General features: G+C 42.1%; 1 long non-coding RNA gene across 1 annotated transcript; it reads right to left on the bottom strand.

Moving 5' to 3' along the window:
- Window positions 1-4,952: 4,952 nt before the first annotated feature.
- LOC115771943 lies at window positions 4,953-7,426 on the bottom strand. Its single transcript, XR_004018998.1, has 3 exons — window positions 7,273-7,426; window positions 5,322-6,922; window positions 4,953-5,267 (listed from the first exon to the last, which is right to left on the bottom strand). It is a non-coding gene; the product is annotated as an uncharacterized LOC115771943 (long non-coding RNA).
- Window positions 7,427-7,802: the final 376 nt, after the last annotated feature.

Raw genomic sequence — 7,802 nt, 5'->3', positions numbered from 1 at the left:
CTAAATGTTCAAAACAATACGCAATGACAGAACAATTTTAGTTGACACCCAAATGCGTTGGCCAAACGCGTGTTGACCAAGTGCTACAGCTGTGTACGTGCATTGCAAATTACGGCATCGGCCAGAATATACGCCAAAAACGCGTCCAATGCTACACTCTTTGGCAAGGTGTGCGTGTGTGTGTGTGTTTTGGTGAGAGCACGCGAGAGTCACCCGTATTGGTATTGGTGCCAACGACAACGTGCTACGTGGCGCGTGGCATAACATTCGAGTTGTTTAATAAATAATTCCATTATTTAGCCAAACTAACAACAACAACAACAAATACAGCACTAAACACTTTGACTAACAACAATATCAACAACAATTGAAGGAGCGCGCGTTAATTGAGCAAACGTGAATTAAGCCCTTACTTCCCCCCTCTCCCCATCCCGTGCTCAGTGAACATAGTTTTTAACGACTGTGTTATTACTCATACGCCGCCGCGGCCGCGCTGTCGAAATGTTAGCATGTGGCGTCGCCGCCGTCGTCGACGTCATCGCATTAACGGTTTAGTGCCGGCATATGCAAGTGCTTGCATAATTTAGCATTTATCATGCTAAGCAAATATGCACTCAACGCAGGCAGCTGAACTTAATTACTCAACTCAATTCCAACTAAATGCGTCCAAAACTTTTGTAAAGCCAACGCGTCGCGTCGTGCACAGTTTATAGTAGTAGTAAGAAAAAAGGGGGGGAAAAAAAAAAATAAAGAACTAAAACTTTTTGAGTGCCTGAATGGGTCGTCGTTGTGTGTCTTAGGCCCACCAACGACTGGCTTGCATTGTTTCAAGGCTGTAACTCGTGTCGCTTATCTGTGTGTGCACCTGTGCAGCAAAATTCATACTAACAGCGCTGCCAAGTGCCACTTGGGTGGCAACGCGCACGTGCAACGTGCACCAAAAGGAAAGTGAAAACACTCGAAAGTGACTTTTCAGCACGTCAAGCTGACTAGTGATGCGTAGGTAAGCCACGACGTTGTCTTCGTTGTCGTCATCGTCGCAACGACGCCTGCGATATCCTTACACGGGCCACGACGTAGCCAGCAATCAGGTCGACCGCCTACAGTCTTGCCTCGCCTGACGAGAACGCAGTCGAGCAAACGCAAACTGTATAAACACCCACCCACCTGACCCACTGCTAGCTCCGTTAGCCGCCAAGTGGCGCCTGTATGCAGCTCCCCAGAACTACGACCACGAAAGCCTCCAACAAGAACAACAACAGCAATAGCTATCCGCTTATAGCGGGCAACACAAAAGAGGTGAGCTGAGTTATGCCAAGTCGTTTAGCTGTTTGCCAAGCATATTGATATACGACTATGCACAACCGAATATAAGCATGTGTGTATGTATGTATGTGTGCATGCGTACTCATTCAGTCATACAGTCAGCCAGGAAAGTAAACGCTTGGGTGACATTTATAAATGTTGATGTCGTAAACTTGCTTTAAGTTTATTCATTTACAATTGCGAAGTATAGCCAATATCATTAACTATTGAAATCAGGGTAAAACTGCTTTTAGTAATTAAGCTTAAATTTATTAGAGTTGACTTTTTACATTTCGTTTTTTAATGGGATTTTCTTTAATCCTTATTTGAATGGAACTAAATAATTTTTTGCTTATTTTGGATTACAAAAAATCGGATATTCAACTTTTTCTTTAGCTGCTTGCTGAACCTACACTTACACAACAATGTAATATTGCGTTGTAATGTGTTTGGTGTGAGTAAACTTCATTGACCCACTGTATGTTTTCCTTTACAGCAATACGCATATTGTTTGTATCGAGTATAGACCGTATGCTAAAATAGAAAATGGCTAGATGTATATATTATGGTAAGCTCCATTGGTCAAGGCAACGAACGTACGATTTTGTGCGTTGGTGTGGATTTTCATGTCCGTGTCCTGCTGTTCATTTCCTTTTCCGAGTGCTACATCCGGTTACTCATTGTTATGCCAGTCGCTTGGTCGCAGATATCCATCTTCATTATATGGGCGCGGGCGCAGCTTTCCAAAGGCTTGCGGTTACTTGCACTTGCCAACGACAGCAGTCGCTGGAGCAACAGCAGCAGCAGAAGCTGCGACATATCTGCCCATCATCAGGCATCAGGCCATCAGAGCTGAGCACTCGTGGCATTTCTTCAGCTTCATTTCACTCCAGTTGCGTCTTGCAACCAGCCTGACTAGCTGGTTGACTGGGTGGCTGAATGTCTGCTACCCAAATGTCATGTCTTGCTGTCAAATCAAATCAACTGTCCTGGCTGGGGCTGTCTGCCTCGCTGGCTTGCCAGTCAACGACCACTTGTTAGTCTGTAATTTGCGCTCACACCAAACGCACGCACGCACACACACACACACACACACACACACACACACACAGGCACTTGCACTTGCCAGACCATGTGCCAACCCTACAGTCACACACATACACATACCCGTCAAACACAGACCCAGACACAGCCACTGAGGCACAAAGCGCTTACGCTTTTTGCTTGCTTCACTGGCATCAGCCAAGCTGCTGAAGCTGGTCCTGCACCCGCTCCTACCCCATCTATCCTATCTACTTCGCCTTCGCTCTGCTCTTGGCGCTCTGTTGCTTGGTCTGTGGCTTCTGTCATTTGTTGAATCTTCGCACACTGCGCCTCAGTCATTCAGAGCGCATAGCCCGCGTTAAATTTCGTTTTTTTTTTCTTCTAGAATTTCAACGAGTTTTCGTGCTGAGCCGCGTGGTTTTCTTTGTTTTGATGTCGACTCTCGCTCTCTTGTGCTCAACATTTGCCATTTACTTTTCGCGTTTCGCCTTTGTCTGACTCCAAATGGAAACTCACCACAACTTACAGCTCAGTTCCGCTTAGTTCAGTTCGCTTGAGTTCTGCTCAGTTCGTCGCATGGGCTTTTCCTTGGAATCTGGCTTTGGTCTTAGCACGGGATTTCATAATATATCATGCAACTCATACAGCTGGTCAATGCCTAATGGCATTCGCTCTTTGCCCCTTTTTTAACTTATACCCTTATAGAGGGTATTTCAATTTCTGCACGAAATGTGTAACGCATAGCAGGAGACTTCTAAGAGTCCACAAAGAGTATATGTTCTTGAAACGTGACAATCGGACCTTATGTAGCTACTTCTGAAATGCTTTTATTAAATAAAAAAAAATATTTTATCAAACTCGAATTTACGAGTTACATATCATTGGTGGCAAGTGTATTTAATATTCGGTGTATCGAATATTAAATTTTTTATTGGCTTTTTTTGAAGTTTTTTTTTTGTGTTTTTTTGCTGCATGTACTTTACAGCATGATTAGTGTGTCATTGTGTGCACGTGCCTGGAATTCAATTTGTCGAATGCTCTTATAGTTTTTTGCAGCTCATTTGGCAAACAATTCTAATGACAGTTTTATGCATACAATTAGACTAGCAATTCAGGGCATACTCATACGCCCACATAGACGCACACGCACACCACACATACACACACATACGCATGGTCCATTGTCAAAAGGCGGCGCCGAGCTATTGACAAGGACACCCACATGGTGACACCGAGTGGAACGCTTTGTCGGGTGCAAAGTAACGCTGATAGCGTTGGCTGTGGTGCCAACAAATATTGTCAGCCGCCTGCTGTTTGTATTGTTTTATCATCACACATGTGTGCGTGTGTATCCTGGACTATGGAGTCGTCTCCTGTTGCGCCTTATGTACTCGCACAGCTGGCGGCGCCAGTTAAATGATTTCATTGAAGGCACCGGCGCACAAAAATGGCGCGTATCGAGCGCAATGGCGACCGTGTACTTTTGTCCTGGCCGCCACGAATGTGGCTACAGATACGCTTGCCGCAGATGCAGTTGCTCTTTTGTAGCCTGTTGTCTGTTCTGGCAACTTCAATGCGTATTGAATTTTATGTGGGTCGTCTGCCAGCTGCCGTCTGGCAACGCCCAAAAACAGGAAGGGGAAGAGAGTAAAAATATTTCTCAACGTTTGTCTGACATTTCAATTGTGGTTTCATTTCAATTCGTTTTTGATGACACAGTCAAGACGTCGTCGGCGTTGCTGCCGCAAGCCGCAACAACAACGCCAGCAACAATGGCAGCGACAGCAATAATAACAATACGCTAGTGTCGTTCGTAATATGGCAGCAATTTGGTTGTGCTGCAGTTGGTGGCAGCAGCAGCAGCAGCAACAACAACAATAACAACAACAACAGCAACAACAACGGCGGTTTCATTGCAAATTGAGTTAAGTGCCGAGCCACATGCAACGGGGCTGGAGGTTGGCGGCTGGCAAATGGCATAGCGCATGTCTTAGTTGTTCCTTGTTGTTGGCCTTCTAAGTGGGTCAAATATTTTGCCGGCAGCGGCACTTGAACACTGAACGCTGAGCACTAAGCGCTTTGCTGTCGCTCAAATGCCTGACAGCTGTGCGCTATGTGGTATATGAGCCTGATTTTCATGTAGCTCTACTATTTATTAATAAACCTCGGACCGCCAAAGATGACGTCATTCAGTCACTCAATTAAGTTGCACAGAGTTCTGGCTAAAGCGTGAGTGAAGCAGCAGCACAATGTATATATGTTTATATTTGTATAAATTATACACATATATATGTGTGTAAACTCATTTGCTATTACCTGTCGCCGGGTGGTAAAGCCAATAAACCTATTATGGCACAATGGAAGCTGATGAGTTCTGTGTGGTCAAAAGAAAACATTGTGACTTGGCTTGAAGCGATGTCAAACATTAGGTCTTGTACTTATAATTAATAACTTTATGTATACAATGGATAAATATTAACTGAAAATATTTTGTCAGCTGTGAGAATTTGATAAAATCCTTAATAAAACTCTTTATACTTGAATTTAGAAATATTTGGAGAGTCAATTTCTATACAAATAAATAAGGAGTTTATTATAATTTATTTAAAATTTAACGAATTTCTAAAATAACTAATTTCAAAAAGCTTTTGTAAAATAAGTTTGTATTCTGGATATTTATAATTTCCAGAAGTTCTATCAAAATATTCTGGCTATTCTAGGCTGTGTTCATACATACTCTCATTGTTGTCAATTGTTGCCCACACGATCACGACCGAAACTGCACGAAATCAATTTACCTGCTTAAGCGCACCCCAAGTAGAGTTTTTGACTCATATCTACTGCAAATTTCTCCTCACTTCCAAACGTGGAATATATATTTATATGCAGTGTACAAATGTCTTGACGTCATAAATTTACTGTGAGTTGTAAAAGTAAAAAAACAAAACATGAATGCAAATGTTATAGTTTACCGTCTGCTCATGAATAACTTAAATGCTCCAAACAAAAACTTTTGTAATTTTCCCAAATTTCTAACTTGCGTGAACTCAGGCAAACACAACTGAACAAATCTGCAATGAAAGTAAACGCCAAAAACGGAACCTGAATAAATATTTTGTCTAAAAAGAACGCTTATTGGTAATCGAAACTGCGAAATGCAAATTATTTTCGGACTATGAAAAAGTTTGCATTTTAAGCCGTTTTTATTGTGGCTCATCCATTGTGCTTTGCTCGCTTTCCACTTTCATAATAATTCTCTGCTGCTGCTGGTTCTCCTGATGATGATGAGCGCCCGCTGCGTTTTAGCATTTCGGCGCAACTTCTGCTCAGCATCTCCACATCCATATCCATTCGGGGCGCCCCAGTTGTGTGGCGCCAAGAGTGGGAGGCTGTGTGTGGCAGCCTTCAGTTCATTGTATGCAGCAGTCAGTGCCTTGTCGGCTACTGTGGCTCTCACTCAGTGTGTTTTGTGTAGCGGCGCAGCAAAGTATGCAACAAATTTGGTTAACTTTGACTAGTGTTAACTTTTTAAACGCCACCCACAAGGCAAGCCAAGCTTGTTCTCGTAGCTGTAGCTGCTGGCAACTGAAACTTATGTTTTGCATAACAAGTTGCTGCCTAGGTAAGTTGGGCAGACAAGTTGCTCCAATTGAGCCAACCCCTCGCCAACTTTAATGTCAAATGTACTCACTGCCGCTGACGTTCACTCGCGACTGACATAATTCAAACCACAATTGCCGCGCGTCGAATTAATTTGTTGTCACTTGTTAAAGCCATGGTTAATCATAAAAATTGCACGACATTTACAATAATCTATGACACGCGCCGCCAAGTTTACACTTCGGACATGATTATACCCTGTAAGCCTCAGCTCGAGAGAAGCAAGCTTGAACTGTGCATAAGTGTGTGCTAGTTAAAAACTGACTTCTTTGTTGGAACATCGTTTGGTATTACTGAGTCGTGCCTCCACTTCATTGTTTTTCCATTTGTTTTGTAATGTATTCATTAAGCCTCTGGGCGTAACAAACAGCCAGACTTGAGGCACGCGAACGTTTTTCAACGCTAATCAGTTGTAGTTCACGCAGTAGAACTGTAGGGTGTAGAGGGGTGGGCAGGTGGGCAGCAGTCGTCGAGGGGTCGAAGCTATTTGGTCTGTCTGGGCCAGTGCCTGGGCCTTGTCAATTTGGGGGTTTTAAATTGGCACGCGTTCGTCGCTTTGCCCATTGTTGCGGTTGAAAGTTTTTCTCCAGCTTGACACTGCTGTCCGTCCACGGTTATCGCCCCTCCCCGTCATCATGTACCATGTTGGGGTCATGACCGCTTAACAAAAGGATATTGCGCACAATTTCCGCTACGCGCCCGGATGCAATGGTAATCAATTGATTGTTTTATTGTAAATTAATTGTGGGCATGCACATGAGCAATACGACGGCTGTTGTAGGTAGTTGCACAGCCAGCTTTGCCCCCACTTGCCAAATCACCTCAGCCAGTGCTCTTGATTGCCGTGTTGTTGCCAGCATTGTTTATTGTTTTTACGCAATTGTTTGTCTGCTGGCCTGAGCGGTCTCTGTTGCTGTTGATTTAAAACAACCAAAAATGCGAAATGAGTTTTCAAACGGAAATTGAGTTTTTGGTTAACATAGCCAAAAGCTGGTTATTTGTGCTGTTTTTTCAATTTTTCTTTTCATTTTTACAGTAGCTGCACGGTAAAGTTACTTTAGTCAGCTAGGGGCCAAAATTTGAATTCTTTTTTTATCAAGCTGTAAAAGCTGAGTTCCTGCTGTAGACAGCAGTTGAGCGTGAAAGGATTGTAAATGCGACTATGAATTTGAAATAAGTATATAATGAAGCTACAAGATATAAATAGTGTTTACAAGAATAAAAGAAGTTCTTATAGTGCAAAAACATGAATAATTTCCTTACCGAAAACTTTGACTCTGACATTGCAGATGAAAGTTCTGTCTCACTTTGTGAGATTTTGCAAAATTCGACCATTCTGCAGCAGGGTATATCGATCAATTTCCTCTTGCTGCAAGCAGGAGTGGTGTATCTTATTCTTATAAACATATATATTCAAGCCATATATATTTCTGACATTTTGGTTGATCAAAAAATGACAATATAATCAAAATGAATTCGCACAGAACTTTTACTGAAACGTGCATTCAAAAAAATCAACACTTTGTTTTAGTTGCACCTAACTATTTATAAATCATTGTATTTAGAAACTTGTAACATTTTTGGTATTTTGAAAATTAAAATTGATTGATTACAAGGCTGGTTTCGGTAATTTAGATTGTTTTTTGCTTTTTGCTTAACTACTGAAATTAATAGATGTATTTCATAATGTACTTATTTTGTTTTTAGTTATCATCATTCCCATAGTTGCAATCAATTAAAGCAAATAACATTTATCATAATTATCGGCAAATCTTTTGCTAGTTAATTACGTA

Source organism: Drosophila novamexicana, unplaced genomic scaffold, assembly GCF_003285875.2.
Source record: "Drosophila novamexicana strain 15010-1031.04,08,12 unplaced genomic scaffold, DnovRS2.1 tig00000108-arrow-pilon, whole genome shotgun sequence".
Lineage (NCBI taxonomy): Eukaryota > Metazoa > Arthropoda > Insecta > Diptera > Drosophilidae > Drosophila > Drosophila novamexicana.
The sequence above is the reverse complement of the archived record's forward strand: the minus strand, read 5'-3'. Positions and strand labels throughout refer to the sequence as shown.